At 36.5% G+C, this 17,488-nt stretch overlaps 1 protein-coding gene across 2 annotated transcripts in view; it reads left to right on the top strand.

Moving 5' to 3' along the window:
- unc5db (unc-5 netrin receptor Db) overlaps positions 1-17,488 on the top strand; it is a 443,298-nt gene that overhangs the window by 13,749 nt on the left and 412,061 nt on the right. The window lies entirely within an intron of this gene.

Genomic DNA, 17,488 nt, shown 5'->3' on the forward strand with positions numbered 1-17,488 from the left:
ATGTCACTTTTTATTGATTCAGTTTTGTTATTGTCTGTTATTTAACTGTAATTGCATATTGATCTCATTTTTATTCTGCAGTGATAAAGCCATTAATGGGATATAAATGCTTTAGTTATTATCGTGTCATAGAGTGTTTGGTTTTCTGTGAGACGTTTCTCTGATGTTGCACTAAAATAGGACAGTGCGCAGAATGCTGGTTATTGTCTGGTGTGTTTAGACTTTAATATTTCATGAAGTGAAGGGTGCAGACGTCCAAAGTATGATCTTGCTCTCTGCTATGCCATAGATGATGGGGAAAAAACTTGAAGAGGAATTTTTCTTGCTGTGGTTCAGCTTTGAACAGTTAAAATTTTGTTCCACTGGGATTTGAACAAGGCATTTAAACTAGCGCCATGTTTCTGCTCTTTTGAGCATATTCACCTCTGATGTGCTGGGTTGCTGATCTTTTCTGATATTACAAATATAAAAGAGAAAAGAACAGTAAAGAAAATAACAGAAAATAGCTTGAATTTCACTGCATTGTATGAATCATAGTGATTTATACGTTTTGTGCTCTCAAACAAAAGCTTCTAACAAAGTGTAAGATGTTGAGAGGCTGCTAGAAAAGTTGTTTTTGAATTTGCTCAGAAAAGTCAAGATAAAACTGACCAGAGTGGCATCATGTTCAAAACAAAAACTCTGACCTGGAGAACCTCAGAGGGTTCATCCAAACCTTGGTGCACACAAAATAAACAAACAAACCAATGGGTCTTGCTCCACATCCAAACAAACTCTAATGCGGCTCGATCGAAAAGTAAACGTGACATGGATAAAAGACAGGAAACTTAAATTTAGCGTGGAACATTGTGTCCAATATGTCAGAATACAATAGCCTTGTTGGAGGTACAGGACAGAACAGAAATTGTATAATCTGACACAGTGGCTGTTGTACTCATCAATAAAAACTGTGAGGTCTGAACAGAGCTTTATTAGCAAACCCAAATGTTCTTCCTTATATCCTCAACATAATTGTTTTGCATATTCCCTGTCAATAAGCATGAGGTCTGAATGGGGAGAAAACTCAAAATAAGTGGATGACTGTGCTTACTGATGAATGTTTATTTTGCAAGCCAATTGAATTACCAAAACTTGTCATGCTCTAATAACCACACTGATAATTTATGGTAATCCAGGTGAAAACATCCACATGCTTATCCCCATTCAGAAAAGTTTGTAAAAGTCAGTGATTTATTTACTGGAGACTCACTCTGAATGAATCATTTGAATTAGTGAATGATTTACTGGAGGATCACATGGTGTTTCGTTTAGAAGGGCTCATCCCCTAGTGGGACAGCTTCAAAGGCATTAGTTTTTCCAAATGGAACGCACTGTGTGACCAAATATCTAACCTGCACAAATCATCAAGTGGGCCTGAAGTGTTCATCAGTTGTACCCAAGCAACAACCTCCCACTCTCCCTTTTAAAGCTAATGTGGAAGTAACTAAAACTGCAATTCATTGAAATTCCGCTAGTCCTGGCTCCATAATAGAACATATTTGTTTTGACCCCATTGTTAAAATGACCAACTTTACAGCAGAAAAAAGGTGTTTACAACCTGTTACAAAAAAAGATTTTGGTTCCTAAATCTAATATTACCCTTCATGACAACTGTAAGGAGGGTGAATTTTTTTATAACTCATCAGTTTCCTTTATATTAGGTTATATTAAGTCTGCATAATTAAGGGGGTGGACACTTGAGTGACAGCTAGGTCTTGCTGGTCACCATCACTTCACCTGATTCCGGCTGATTAGCCGCTGAACTCAGCATATACATAATTTTTTTGTTTTGTTTAATGTGGCTTTACACAGTCAATTGCTTTTTGGAATTCTTTTCTTTCTACAATTATCAGATAATATGGCATGCTGTGCACTTATTTGTGCTCACAAACAGATGTCAGTCCAATTCCTAAATGAATTGTTTAGTGCAAGCTGTAAACTGTTTTAACAAGATAAATCATCAGATTCTGCTTTGTCGCGAATTAGACATCACTCTCTCATTCCTGAGACAATTTCTGCCCTTTAAAATTACCTTTTGCCTACATTCATTCAGGAAATGAAAAATTGCGGTATTTTTCTTTGGAATGTAGTGAAGTAAAAGTAAAGGTTTCCTAAAATAAACACTCTGATAAAGTACAGGCACCTAAAATAAATACTTAAGTACAGTAGTGAAGTAAAAATACATACTGTCCACCACTGTGCAGAAGAGAGCACTGGTCTTTTTGAGAGGGATCATTAGCCGCATTTCCACTATCGGGCCAGTGCGAGCCAGGGCTTTAATCGGGCCGGGCCGGGCCAATAGCCCGGGAGGTTGAGAAATGAGGCCGAAATCATGTCGCGTTTCCACTGACGGGCTAATAGCTCACAGCGCGTCACGCAAACACCGCCCACAGAACGTCCCCGAATCAAACGTCACACAACCCGCCCACTTCAGATAAAGCACACCATATAATCATCACGAAACGAAACCATTAAAATGAAGACAACCGAAACAAACAAATGACACGTTACTGTACAGCAGTACATGAAATGTCTATACGCACAGACCTGTGTATTTCCATTCATTACATTTGTTTACTCGCCGACCAACTGGCATTGTTCATCGACTGCTCTCGCCGAACGCAGGGACCCATCACAGAGAGCGCACACATCCATAATATAAAGCCACAGAAATTCTCCTTTATAACTCGATATTGCATGTATTTTATAACATCCTCGTTTTGATAGACGTCGTGTTAAGTGTTTCAGCATAAGAGCGAGTAGCCTTATAAAATATAGCCATATTTTTGCGCTCGGCAGCTATTCACTAAAGCTCTTCATTTAAAGTTTCATTTATAAATTTAACCACGTCATATAAAAACATAAACAGTTGTTTGAGTAGGCCTATATAGAACCCATTTTGTGTTTGGACTTTCCCCCATATGCGTTTAAAGCAGCGAGCGCTGCGCAGGACTGGGTGACAGAAAAAAAAGGTATAGGAGATTCTGCTTTCACTCACCCAAATAATGCTCTGTTTGCGCGATTTGATTAATATCATCGTATCCAAATACTTTATAAATAATATTTCAAACCTTCTCTGGTGTTAATTGTTTTTATAAAATATCGAAAATCTTTTTTTTTCAGACAGGTCTTTGTAAAATGAAAGTTATAGGCTATATGTGTGGCTTTAAAACGGTTTGATTTATGTGTTGTATATAGGCTACCTACATATAGCTAGCTTTTGTTTATTTGAATATTGGTTAATTTATTTAATGTGATTTTATATTTATCCGATATTTGTAATTCTTTAAATTATATTTCATTAAAGCTTAGGCTATTTTATCAGGATATGAAACTATATTGTTTAAAGTCTACGAAAGTGGGCACGTATTTTGTTAAGTTTTATGTCCTTCTGTTTTATTTTTATTGTGTATTATCTCCAAAATAAATAAAGAAAAAAGCCGCTCGCGGCATAACGGAGCTGTGAAGGAGCGCTTTAGCCCGGTCTCACACACACATACAGGAATCTAAACGCGCACAAACACACCTTTTAAACTTGACAAAAACTCTCGAAAACCTTTACTGTCTGCTGTGTGTTTAATATGGTGTAAAGATTATTATGCGTTATTGAAACATAAAGGAGGACGCAGCAAAGAACGTCACTATAAATTAAAACTACTTTATTATTTTATGCAGCAGCCTTACATTTAAAAGCGAAACATAAGGGTGATCATACGCAAAAACACCCCAGACTATAAGGTTAGATGTTTTCTTTCCCTTATTTCTTTATTTGTTTGGCGCATGTACTCATGTGCGATCAGAAAACTGCCCGCCTCTCCTTTCACTCCGCACCGAAGCCCCAGCTGGCCCTCCTTGGCCCAAGGTATTCGGCGGGCCGAAAAAGGCCGGCCGCTGGCCCCAAGAAAGCCCCGCTTTGGCCCGATCAGGCCCCGGAAGTGACAGTGGAAACCCCACTGGCCTTGGCTCGCCCTGGCTCGCTCGCTTTAGGCGCGATAGTGGAAACGCGGCTATTGGTGGGAAAACATGGTGTGCTGAAGTCAACATCAATGGTTGGGGGAGGATCCACTTAAAAATGAGAAAATGGCTGGGATATTTCTTCCTCCTCTACTGGAGCTAGATTCTGAGAAAGTTACAATCGTTTGATTACTTGCTAAAGAGAAAGTCTAGAGACACTTGTAAACTGAAGGATGGTCTAACAGGTGATTTCTGAGGTTTGATCTCCACATGAAGAGTTGACTCATTAATTGTAAGCTTTCTTTTCTTCTCCATCTACTCTGTGCTCCTTTTTTTTCTCCATCATGTTTTCTGGACTGTGCATCTCTATTTTTTTCTGATGAACACCGTTCTCTCTCCTTTATCTTGATGTTTTCAAGGCTAAGTGTATCTCTGTTAGTCTGACTTATCGCTCTCATTCACATTTCTCTCCTTTTTTTTACATCTCTCTTCATTATGGTAGTTTCAAGCTACCTTGTGGTGTTTCTTTGTACACATTCTGTCATTGGAAGTGAAATTGAAGTCCTTTGTGAAATATGCAAAGCTGCAAAATTTTTGTACACTGAATGCTTTGATTTAGTTTAATATTTTTCTTAAATTGTTGTAGAATCACAATTATTTTTTTGAGTCTGAGAGCTGCAGGTTATTGCTGCCAGACTAAATTAGTTATGATGTCACAAAGGTGTGCTCAAGTGTGTGAGAACTTTGAATGTAAGCAGTTTTAGCATCTCATGATGAAAGAAGAGGCAAATGCACACATGAAATCAAATGAATCTGACTGTTTGCCATATACAGTACAACTTTCGCACAAACACTTCTCCTGCCCGTGAATATTAGAAAGGAGTTCACTTTAAAGCTGTTAATTTTTTAAACCAATTTCTTTTGTACTTTTTGTAAAATAGATTCATAGAATTAGAGTGAACTATTAAAACTTTTTTAAAGCTAATTGTGTTTGTATTAACACAGATAATTCTACAAAAAAACGATCAAATATGTTGCATGTTCTGCTCATGGGCGTGGTAGTGGGGGGAAAAGTGGACCTGACTACCCAGGTCCCCGTCTAGGGAGAGGGCCTTTTGAAATCCCACCAATTTTTTATTAGTATTTTTTTTTTGTAGCCTACTTCGAATTAATTGGCCCCTCCAATTGATGTCAATGTCATTATTTATTTCAAAACATATTGATAACAACCCCCCACCCCCGAAATGGTTTAGTCCGCCCATAGATGGCAGCCGGCGGCAAACAAGTAACGCAGTGAGTCTAGAGCCTAATCATGCTGCGCAAAAAGCCCAAATCGGGCTTTCAAAAAAAGAAAGACAGGAAGGGAAAAAGAAAGGAGGCAGAATGAGGGGTAAGCAACTGATGACTGCTTTCTTTTTAAAAGGTGAACTGAGTTTGCTTGTTATGAAACTACATCTAATTAAAGTTAACATAGTCAACTCCAGACAGCTGCTGCTAATGCAGGGCTCGAAATTGCGACCATTTGGGTCAAATACAGTATAATGCTGATTTGTGTACAGTCATTACTAGGGAAACCGTAATATTTCAGCGCTCCTAAAGCGCCCCCACGTAACAGAGAATGAATTTTTATTTCCAATAAATTTTTTCAGCTGTTTATGGTCAAATTATTGCAATTATCGATCCATGTGTAAATGTGAAAGAAGTTAATGTGCCTCTTAAAAATCTAAACAATTAAGTAATACTAATATAAGAAATTATATTCTTGATTTATCCCTTTAATGGTATAAAGGTTGAAATGCCATTGTATTAGATATTTTGTGTCTGTATACGTCTTAAGATGTCTGTTAAAGATCTCTTGATCTGGAAAGCACCTGCTGTATACAAACGTCTGGCAGACGTCTGTATGATGTCAGTTTTACACACATTCTGAATCGCAAACATCTTAAAGATGTCTAATAGAAGTCTATTTCACATCTGATAGGAAACGTCTTGTAGATGTCTTGCAGATGTGAATGCAGACGTCAAATAGACATCTCCGAGATGTACGTGTGCTAATCAAAATCGGCCATTAAGAATCAAGATCGGCGCATAACTAAAAAGAAAATGGGTGCTCCTAAATTTTTTGGGATGCTCCTAACTTTTTGAAGTTGGGAGCACCAGTGCTACCAAGTAAAAAAGTTAATTTCGAGCCCTGTAATATATGTATGCTAATGTTAAATCTTTAGCTTAGTTTGTCAACCAGGCTGCTTGTTGCTGTAAGTAAATTATGGGCCAGGCCAGCTAATGTTTCTGAGGGTACAGTTGTCTCGTGTTCTCCTGTTCAAAAATAAATGTTTTTAAATCAAAACTTGCATCAGTATCATGGATCAAAATGTCAGTACACAAACCCGATGTAGCCTACGGTTTAAAGGTATTTGAGCACAAGTAGGCCGAATGCATCAATTTGGTGGTGAATGAAAGAACCAGTCATTATTATAATCTGATTTGATTTTATATTAAAACACTATTTGTGCATGTTTATATTCAAATAATTAAAAAAAAATGTGTAGGGGGCCCACTAACATTGAGAGGGTAGAGGGCCCAGAATTTGGTGCTACGCCTCTGCATGTTCTTATCTTATTATGGTTGTATTGTAAGTCACAGCTTGACTAAGAAAACTATGTAGTGTCACCAGAGATGTATAAAGTACTAAAGACCCAGACTTAAGGAAAAGAACACAATCATAAATTGACTTGAGTAGAAGTTGAAGTGCTCTTTAACCACCGTACATAAATGGAAGTACTAAAGTATTCAACATTTTTTTGTACTTAAGTATTGCAAGTAGTTTATTTTAAAATTTACTACTAAATTTACAAATATTGTGTAATGCAGTTATTAAAGAAAGCAGTCAAAAGACATCATATTGTTTTGTTTATTTTAAATAACTTTTTTTTTGGCATGTGATTAAGCAAAACAAAAAGAAACATGGCTTACGATTTATATGAACTAGGATAACGTTTTTCTCTCGCGCTTGAACCACAGATCTGACCGATTATAAAAGCTTTAACACACACCTTTCAAAGTTGTGTGTCACAAAAACCCTCCTTAATCCACTCAAAATGCTATTGAAAGCCTGTTGCTATTGCAAACGCTGTAAGCGGAAGTTCTAAACATTCTACCAGAAGACGCTGGTCGCTATGGCGCCCTCCATGCAGCAGCCAAGAAAAAGGTCTATGATTGTAATGAGTAAAGATGTGAATCTACACTGGTCTCATGGTTTGGTTCGGTTACGATTATCATGCCGTCAATTCAGTTCACTTAAATATTTCAGTGCACTGATGATACTTTCCATACATAATTACATTTTTTCTTCACAACACAATAATTTTTTTATTAAAATCTATATTTATATTTATATTTATATATTATTTGTAATACAATTTTGTTCTTTAATACAGCAGTAAGATATATGGACTTTACCCTTAATTTGACCTGCTCAAAGAAATCACTCTTTCTGAATGTATCGAACAAAACTCCAACACATGCACAGAAGACAGCAGGAGCATTTATAGCAAATAAAGTAATGTAAATATTATCCCGCTTGCTTTTTGAGCGCTGACAGGCAAGGTCTTACACTTCTATGACTTGTCACTGTCTTCGCCTGCTTAACTGAAAGGGCTGCGATTGGCTTTAGAAATGAAATCAATGTTCACCGATGGCGGAAAAAACAACCGCTGTTACAGTCTGTATGCGCATAATACGTGGTTATCACAGGTAATCCATAATAGACACAGTGGAGAAAACTCGCACCACTGTGTGTCTGGATCCACAAGTATCACTTTAACAGTCAAGAGGAGAGGAAAAGTTACCTCACAAACAGGCAAGCTGGTCAAATGTCCAAAGTGAGAGAGAGAGTTGGAGTTTTACAGCATTTCTCCATAGTAGTTAAATAGCGGCTCGTGTGCTGTGCCACATTCATTGTAGTAAGAGCGTTATTTACTCGCCCTCGCCTCCTCCATAGTATCCTACCTATCCTATCATCGCGCATAGGAGAAAAATGACATCAGTACGTATTAACCGGTTGTTATCTATTACTGAACTGATCTTCATAATTTTGTAAAAGTATTAAACTCATCGAAAATAAGTACTGAAGTAAAAGTGGATAAGGTGAAAAAAACAATACTTCAGTAAAGTACAGATACAGGCTTTTAGTACTAAAGTACAGTAGTGAAGTAGTTTTACTTCGTTACTATACATCTCTAAGTGTCACACAGCTGACAAAAGAGTTTTTACATCAACATTTGGTTAAACCTTTACAGAAATGTAAATTGAAATGAAATATAAAGACTCCTACGTGCAGTTTTTTTTACAGATTTTTTTATGCTTTCCTTTATTGTTTGGAGCAAAACGAAATTTAATAATTTTTAAACCAAGTGTGATAAAAAAAAAAACCCATATGATCTCACAACTAAATACAATATAATAAAAAATGCCTTGATTTAAGTGTTCATTTGTAAGTTGCTTTATATTATGAAGACATTGCCAGTTATTATTGCAAAGCATTTCTTTAGCATTCTCCAATCTATTTGTTCAAATCCATATAAAGCGTAGGTCTCAAACTCAATTCCTGGAGGGCCGCAGTTCTGACCAGTTTTGCTGTTAGTTTTTTCCAACTAATCAAGGTGTTAAAGACTACAATGACCCGTTTACACTGAGTTGGTACGATGCGGTTCGGTATGCTTTTATGGACGTTTCCACTGTCAAAAGTCAGAATGAAAACAAAGGAACCTCTATTTTTAATAACACAGCCGAGACAATACACCGTAATAATATCTATACTGTATACATATAATAATGAGCCATGGTCGACCCAAGCTTAAACAAACCTTTTCGTCGTCTTGATGAATAGCCAAGAAGCCAAGAAGAAATCTGCTCAAGTGCGAGCAGTTTTACTTTCTTCAGCGAGCTCGCCTTGTGTCTATATTTAAAATAACAAACTTCTTGAGCTCATATTAATGACGAACTGTTGGAATATTGAATCAATTCCATGTGTGTTCAATGAAAAAGGTCATATGAGGTGTCAAAAATCATACCAACTTATTGGATACAAATAAATAATTTGATTCACAGAATTCTGTTACCCTCAAAAGTTACATTAAGGAAATGCGCAACAACTTTTATTTCCTTACTTCAACTTATATAGGCAACTAATATATACAGGTTTTTAATGAAATTCGTCACTTGTCAAATGATCTCCAGTCCTCCATTGGCTGCTCCACAGACGTAAGTCCTCTTTTTCTACGAATGTTCTGCACAACAATAAAAGCATAAGACTTGTTTCAACTGCACATATTCTGTTCAGTCTTAACCCCTTTCTGCTGACAGGAAGTTTCTGCAGAGCTGGATTTAATTTTGGACAAGCATTTATCTACTTCTGCAAAAATGCTTCATTAATATGCAAAACATACCAGACTCGAGAAACCCTTCAGTTAATAAATGACCTTTAAATGACCAGTACAAGTAATTGTATGTGAAAAGAAAAAGAGACAAAAAAAAATGCATTCCTTTTTTCCAATAGTGTGCGTTATTATTGAAGTGCTTCTGTTACCCGATCTTTTCAGAAATGGACAAACACGTAGAAACACAAAGGAGAAGCTGGAAAAAACAGAGCAGCAAATGCTTTTTTCTGCAACCTATATGAATGACAGAAATACTCTCTAACAGATGTTACATGTGCTGGCAACGATAAAAGTTACATATGAGAGGTTTGCACTGACTGGGCTACTTTTCAGGTTGTTCTTGAGCCAAAATAAGGACTAAATGTATGTTGTGTGTAGTTTTACTGTAATCGGAGACTGTAAAGGGCTGTATGTGCTCAAATATGTTGCATTTATTTATCTATTTTACATAATCACAGATGTTGCAGTAGGCTGTTTTGCACCATCATTGATCTGCAGTTATAATCAAATCATGTTCATAGAAAGGTTAGTAATGAACATTTATACACAACTATAAGCATCTGTTTTGAGAAAAGTGTTTCTCATATGATTTGTGAACGACCCATATAGCTTTACTATATGGCATTTTCTTGAGCCAGAATGATGTTGACAAGCTTTGTCGTACACCACGCCCACCAAAAGAGTAACATGGTACCCTTTTAGCAGTGGAAACAGAAGCCTGATAAAGGTGACCTGTACCGACCCATATCGTACCATACTATACCAGTCAGTGGAAACGGGCCACTAGAGACTATTAAGCAGGTTTGTGTTGGAGGTGGTTGGAGATAAACTGTGCAGAGCTGCAGCCCTCCAGAAATTGAGTTTGAGACCACTGACAAAGTACTATTTTGTTTTAAAAATGCTATAATATTTGTCAAATATTTCATGGCTTTTGTATTGTTATTCTTTGCTTAAAACAAGCCGTCATTTTATTTGAGTCTTGGCGTTTCTAAAAATCCCTGCGCTGAACTCAATCAATGGAACACTGGAGAACAGCTGGCCACTTAAGGACCCTGCCACATTTACCCTTGACCTTGAGTTCTTCTGCTGCTCTTCTCCACTCGCTGCACTTGAGGGACAATTTAACAGCGTGTGGCCCTAATAAAGCCTTATGCTCAAATTTGTTCTGTAAAGGTGACAAATATTTCTAGGAGCTTCAGAAAGAAGCCTTATGTTGTGTGGACTGAACACGCACCTGTGAACGCTAGATATGCATGCACAATATATTATCATAATATATGAATAATAGTCAGACACATTAAATATTACTACTTTAGCATATAATAGTTTAGTTTTTTTTTAAATATAGTATTGCATTGATTTGTATACATGTTTTAATATAGCTATAAAATGAAAGCCTCAGTTTGGTGTGGAGTTATCATTATGCAAAAATTCGAGTAAAACATTGCATTTGTTTAATGCATAGAGTAGGCTATGTAGGCTATTTTGAAAATGGATCTTTTATAAGAACTATTAATAACTGTAATTTTTCAAATGGAAAAAATGTTGGCTTGTTGATTGTACATTATCAAAACTAAATCTGTTGTGTTTATGAGTGGCGCAGCAGAGCTCTCTGAAAAAGCACTCCTGCTTGTGGCCGGCTTGTTTGCGGCATTTTAGAAAGTGTGCGGCTTCTATCTCCATTTGTATGAAGGGACCAAGGTGTTTATGACGCAGATCCAGGACAGAAGCAATCACCATCAGTGCTTGGCATCAACTTGTTTGTGTCAAACTGTGACCGGATACTTCATGGGCCGATGATTGTGCTTTTCTGGCAAATACATCTGTAGTTGCATGTGTTACCACTCGGCGAGTTAAGAAAAATTAGTAATTAGAAATATTGGTAATAATTTATACTAACTTCACACTATGAACCATTTGTTAAGCATGAGCAAATAGTGAATTCATTATCTGTTAAACATTAACTCTACATTAATAAATGTTAGTAAGCAGTTTATAACTGCAGCTACAAATGTTTTATTCTTGACTTAAGACCACATTTATAATGTTCTTAATAATTGTACTTTCATAATTTGTTAATGGATTAAGTATAGCATTATTTACAAACTAGTTATTTAAGAACAGTTGGTGTTTTTTTTAAGATCATTCAGAATGAGTTAGTAAATGATAATAAACTATTCAGATTAACATTTATAATTCTTATTATTCAGGCATATAGTAATAGTCATTATATATGTTAAATGCTTTATTGATTCAACTTCATGCAGTTTTGTGACTTAATCTAAAGGAAGTGTTACCGAAATATAAAAAAATTCAATAAATACTCCTACCAACATTAGATTATAAAGTTGTAATTCTAAAATTGACTAATACACATTTTTTTTCCTTCAATTTAGTGTTATTAATTTTCACAACAAAATGTTTACCTATAAAATAGCCATTTATCAACTATCTGCTGAAGTTTTAAAATTGTTCTTCTGTCAACAGTGGTGTAAAGTAACAAATGACAAATACTCAAATAATGTAATTGAGTAGTTTTTCTTAGAAATTGTAATATTTAAAAATGTGTACTTTTACTTTCTCTTGAGTAAATTTTTAGTGCTGTATCGGTACATTTACTCACTACTTCAGCCTTCAATCACTACTTTTATTTTTTCTTGTCTACGGGGATTAGAAAAATCAGATTCCTGTCCAGTCCTTGTGATTCCTGTCCAATCAAATCGCAAATAGAAAATAAATCGCTGATGAGAGGATGACGGATGTTTACTTTAAGTTGACATTAAGACATCTTTAGACATCAACATGACGTCAGATTGATGTTGTACCCCAGCATTGTGGGGATGTTACTTTTTTGTTTGGAAATGAAAATTGGGTTGACAGAACTCAACGTCAGCCAAAAGTCAGTGTCCAACGTCCAACCTAAAAATCAATGTCTAATATTGTTAGAGCCGTTGTGTGGACGTTACCACCATGATGTCTATCAGTTGTTGAATTTTGGTTGCCATACCTGATTAATAAATAACAGTATTTGATGTCAGCATGGTGTTGGTTTAAAATATTGGCCCGACGTTGGATTTTGGTAATTTTCCAACACAACCTAAAATCAACCAAAATTTTAACGTCATTTGATGTTGTTATGGGGCATTAAATTTATGTTGTCCTTAGACGCTGGCTAGACATTAAATTTTGGTCACTTGACGTCACAACCTAAATCTAACCTTACATTAATGTCTTATGGCGTTGTGTGCCTGCTGGGCAACAACTAAATCCACTACAGAATGTTACATTTACACACATCCATAAAATTACATGTAAATGCATCAACTTTTTGCAGCAACCACTTTCTACTCTTGAGTACTTTTGAAAGGTCTACTTTTTACTCATACTTTGAGTAATATTTACAACAGATACTTTCACTTTACCTGCACTACATTTTTAGGCAAGTATTGGTACTTTTACTAAAGTATGATTTTTTTTTTTTTATAAAAAAAATTCATTTAATTCATCTTGAACTATAGTGAAGTATTTGATATCTAAATTTTTTGTATCTAAAAAATAATTTATTTTTGTATGGCAAAATTACAAAGCCAACTATAGTAAATTATTTGATAAACCTAAATTACTCTTTTTTTTATTTTTTTTAAAAATTATTATTATTTTTTTTTAGCAATAAAACTTAGCAAAGACGGTTCTCTTCTCTGATGAACCGCTAAGCAAACAGCACAGCTTCATCTTTCTGTCTTTTAATATTCAACAGCTGCCCAGGGCGCTGGGTTTGTTTGGACATAATAAATACCATGTAGGTCTAAAAAAAACTAAAAAGCTGAAGCGCCATTCAATTCCCTGAAACTGGAGGGACCACGCTTTCCATCAAAACGTAATTCCTACCGTCTTAAAGGTTTATTCTTTTGTAATCAGAATGCTCCTGTTTTAAAGTAGTCTGGCCACCCCTGAGTTGCTTCACCGACTCTTGATGCAGGAAATCTTATCAGGCACAAATCAGACTTGCATGAGGATCAATAGAATTTGCTAGTCAATCTTCTCAGGTGAATCACACCGAATATTTTTAGCGTCACAATAAGGCTGCATCTGCATCTAACGAGGAAGGTTTGCAATAGCAATCTTGTGCGTTTGCAAATAGAACTCCACAGTGATTTCTTTGAAAACAATTCAGATTTCCAGCTGCCAGGATTGTGATGTTTTGCCTCGTCATATAATGCCTCAGGTGACGTGGCTTCATCTTTCCAATACCACAGACACCATCTTGACTGCTTGATTTCCACACTTGGTGAAATACACGTCACATGGTAGTTTTTCAGTGCCTTGGCCGTTGATTTCCTATCCTCAGGAGGACACTTTATAGCTCAGTGTTTGGTTTGTAAACATGCGATTGCGCACACGTTTCGAAGTGACATGCTTTGAATTAAAGTTGTTTTCCGTGGAATGTCCTTCATGGGTGATAGATGCTGTATGAAGGGGGAAAATATCAGTATTGGTTTTGTCATTACACACAAACAATTTATTGCCCAAGGGACACATTCTCAGGTGTCGTTCTTTAAACAATGCCTATTTTAGTGTGCACTTTATTTGCATTTAAAAAAAAAAACATCTTCTGGTCACACTTTATTTTGATGGTCTGTTTGTTGAATTTAAGTTACATTGCATCTACTGTACATGACAACTAATTCTGATTAGATTATAAGTAGGTTAGGGTTGGGGTAAGGGCTAGTGTAAGTTGACATATTACTTGCAAAGTTTCTTATAGTCAGTTAAATGTGTGTTGAAAGAGCAGTATCAACAGATATTAAGCAGACAGTCTACTAATACTCAAATAGACCATCGAAATAAAGTGTTACCTATGTTTAGTTAATTTTTGTTTAGGGAAACTTTCCCCAGAGATGAGTTGCTGCTGGAAGGGCATTTGCTGTGTAAAAACTTGCTGAATAAGTTGGCGGTTCATTCTGCTGTGGCGACCCCAGATTAATAAAGGGACTAAGCCGACAAGAAAATAAATGAATGAATGAATGTTTAGGGAAACATGAACAAAAAGTTCATAATGAGCCTTATTTCTGTGTTTTAAGTGCTTTAGTTTTATTTCACCTCATCTAATTTTGTAGAATTGAAATCATAAGCCTATTTAGACCACATATTTTTGTTGATGTGGTGATTTGCAGTGTTGGAAAGAGTATTGAAAAATCATGCTCCTACTGTATAAATGTACCATTACTTACCCAAAAATGTAGCGCAAGTAGAGTAAAAGTATCTGTTGAAAATATTACTCAAAGTATGAGTAAAAAGTAGCCCTTTTAAAAGTACTCATGAGTAGTGAGTATTTAAAAAACTACACTATGAAAAGCTGATGTGTTTACATTCAATTTGTGCTGAGATGTGTAAACGTAACATTCTGTAGTGCATTTAGTGATTATTTAAGACCATTTGACAATTTTGGTCATCATACAGTAAACGTCCACCATCTTCTCATCAGTGACATGCAGTCTAAACAGTCTCTGGGTTATTGTGGGTAAAGATTGTTGAGATTGTCTTGGACACTTTTAATACTTCCAAATGGTTTGCTGCATTTATAAAGCGCCTATGTCTTGAGGTTGTTCAGTATAATGCAATTTACTTTATATGTGTGATTTGATTGGACAGGAATCACAGGAATGATTTGCCTACTTTAGCCAATCCCCATAGAGTAGAAAAAAATAAGTAGTGGCTGCAGGTTGAAGGAAAATGGTAGAGTAAAAGTACTAATACAGCTCTAAAAATCTACTCAAGGGAAAGTAGAAGTACACATTTTTAAAACTACTTAGTAAATTACAATTCCTGAGAAAAACTACTCAATTACAGTAGTTTGAGTATTTGTCATTTGTTACTTTACACCACTGGTGATTTGCCAATTGTCTTTAACTTTTATTTAATTGTCAAAAAAACTAGGAATAAAAAGTCCTGCTCTTGTTATACAGAGACCAGACAGCCCTTTAAAACCTGTATGAACCAGAACCTGTGCTCGTTTTTTCTTTCTGTATTTTGACACAGTTCCTAAGGAAGTGGAATATTAATGATGGGTGTGGCTTGTTTTTTTCTATAGTGAGCTGATTGGATGTAGTAAAGTAGGTGTTTAATTCAGAAAAAGGTTTTGTGGGAGTTATTACAACCTAATACATCTCACCTTCGCAATATACTTTATGGATAATTTTATACAACTCAACGTTGTAGGTATGTGTCTTAGGTTACAATAATCTTCAGAAACAGTTTTATATACTTCTCTATTACTCCATAAAAGCCCCTAGAATCAGAAGCTATATATTGACCATATTTGGAACAATCATGAATGTTAATGAGCTCTGATCTGACGAAGCTCTCAGTGCCCTTTCTTTCTCTCTCTCTCTCTCTCTCTCTCTCTCTCTCTCTCTCTCTCTCACACTGGTACACACACACACACACAAGGCAAGATGTACTCTGGGGCATGCATATTAATGATCCCATGTACAACATATGTAGCTGATGAACTTTTGATGAGTTGGCTGTTTGCTAATACCAGATGATGTAGAATGTGACTTAAGGTGGCTACATGCAATTGCTGAGGGCGTGCCCTGTGACATACTGTAATGTGTTCTGATAGGCATGTTTTTCACTTAGTTTACAGGTAATTTCACATACAATTTACTTGAGAACAAGGAAACAATGATGTTTGAGGGTCACCGTATCACCATTTCCATAGATTAATATATTAATATTTGACTTAGATATATCCAGATTTTCTTTATCTTTAAAGGTTCAGGACACACTGGAGAACTTTTTTTTTATATTAACAGATTTGTGTGTGTTGAGCATCAGTTAAGACAATGTTAGCACCTGTCAGCTTTAATTGTGGGGAAAACTGGATAATTATGAGCTTTTGTCAGCTAATTTCAGCTTCCGGGTTTAAAATGATTTTTAGGGCGGGATCAAAATCGTCGACGTAGCGCAGTACTGCAAGTGCAATGATGACGCGTCGGTTTCTCATTATTATTCATAGCGGAGTTTTGTTATCCTATGAGAAGAGCCGGCTGCTTAATTATTCATGAGACCTGCCAGAGTCAAGCCCGAGCTGTGAGACACGGCACACAGTATTTAGCCGTTCATGAAGGCTCATATGTGTTTGTTTCCATGATCCACAGGGTTTGTTGCATGTTTTCCCCCGCGATCCTGTCAGGGCCGATCATACAGCAAAGCTGTGTGTGTGCTGCAAGCATTTTTGTCGGGAGAGCAGCACAAGAATTGGAGAATGGCGGACGCTGACTTTTATCAGGAGTTCGTTCACATTCAGACACATCACTATGCTGCTGTGTTTGCCTAAATCCTCCAGATTACCAGCAGGGCTAATGGTTAAAATAGACAGGTCCGGAGACCTGCTGCACTGAGTCAGCTGGATACAGGGATTGAGGGAGAAGTCCTCATGAACACACTTATCTTTATAATGATAAAAATTGTGGTTATGTGTATATGAAATTACGAATAACAAATGTAGCAGGGCATTAAATCACTGTTCATTTCTTTGCATTTTAACTTTGTAAACTATAAACTCATGCCTCTCCTCACGGTTTGTGTCTCATTTTGTGAGCTAACTGACATCAACAGTTGTTCGCTCACATTCTCCCCTGCTGGCCACGCCCACTCCTGCCCGATGCTCGCGGAGCTCCACGCCCATTAATCATGCATCTTTTGAAAAAATTCTGAAGTAGACTTCAACCGAAAGTGGGGGGTGTCATGGCCCTTTAACACAGCATTTCATACCCTATCCTCTCAGAACACCCCCCATAGAATGCCACAAGGGACACAGTTGAACACCATCTCCAAGTCCACAAAGCACATGTAAATTAGAAGGGCTAACTCCCATGAACCCCCAAGCACCCTTGAGATGGTATAGAGCTGGTCCAGTGTTCCACGGCCTAAACAGCGACTGCATTTTTCCTCTGAATCCAAGGTTCTTATGTCGGCTGGACTCTCCTCTCTATCACCCTAATGTCGACATTTACAGGAAGGATGAGACTATCAAACAAACAACAGATTTG

Source organism: Danio rerio, chromosome 5 (genome assembly GCF_052040795.2).
Source record: "Danio rerio strain M-AB ecotype USA chromosome 5, GRCz13ab, whole genome shotgun sequence".
Classification (NCBI taxonomy): domain Eukaryota; kingdom Metazoa; phylum Chordata; class Actinopteri; order Cypriniformes; family Danionidae; genus Danio; species Danio rerio.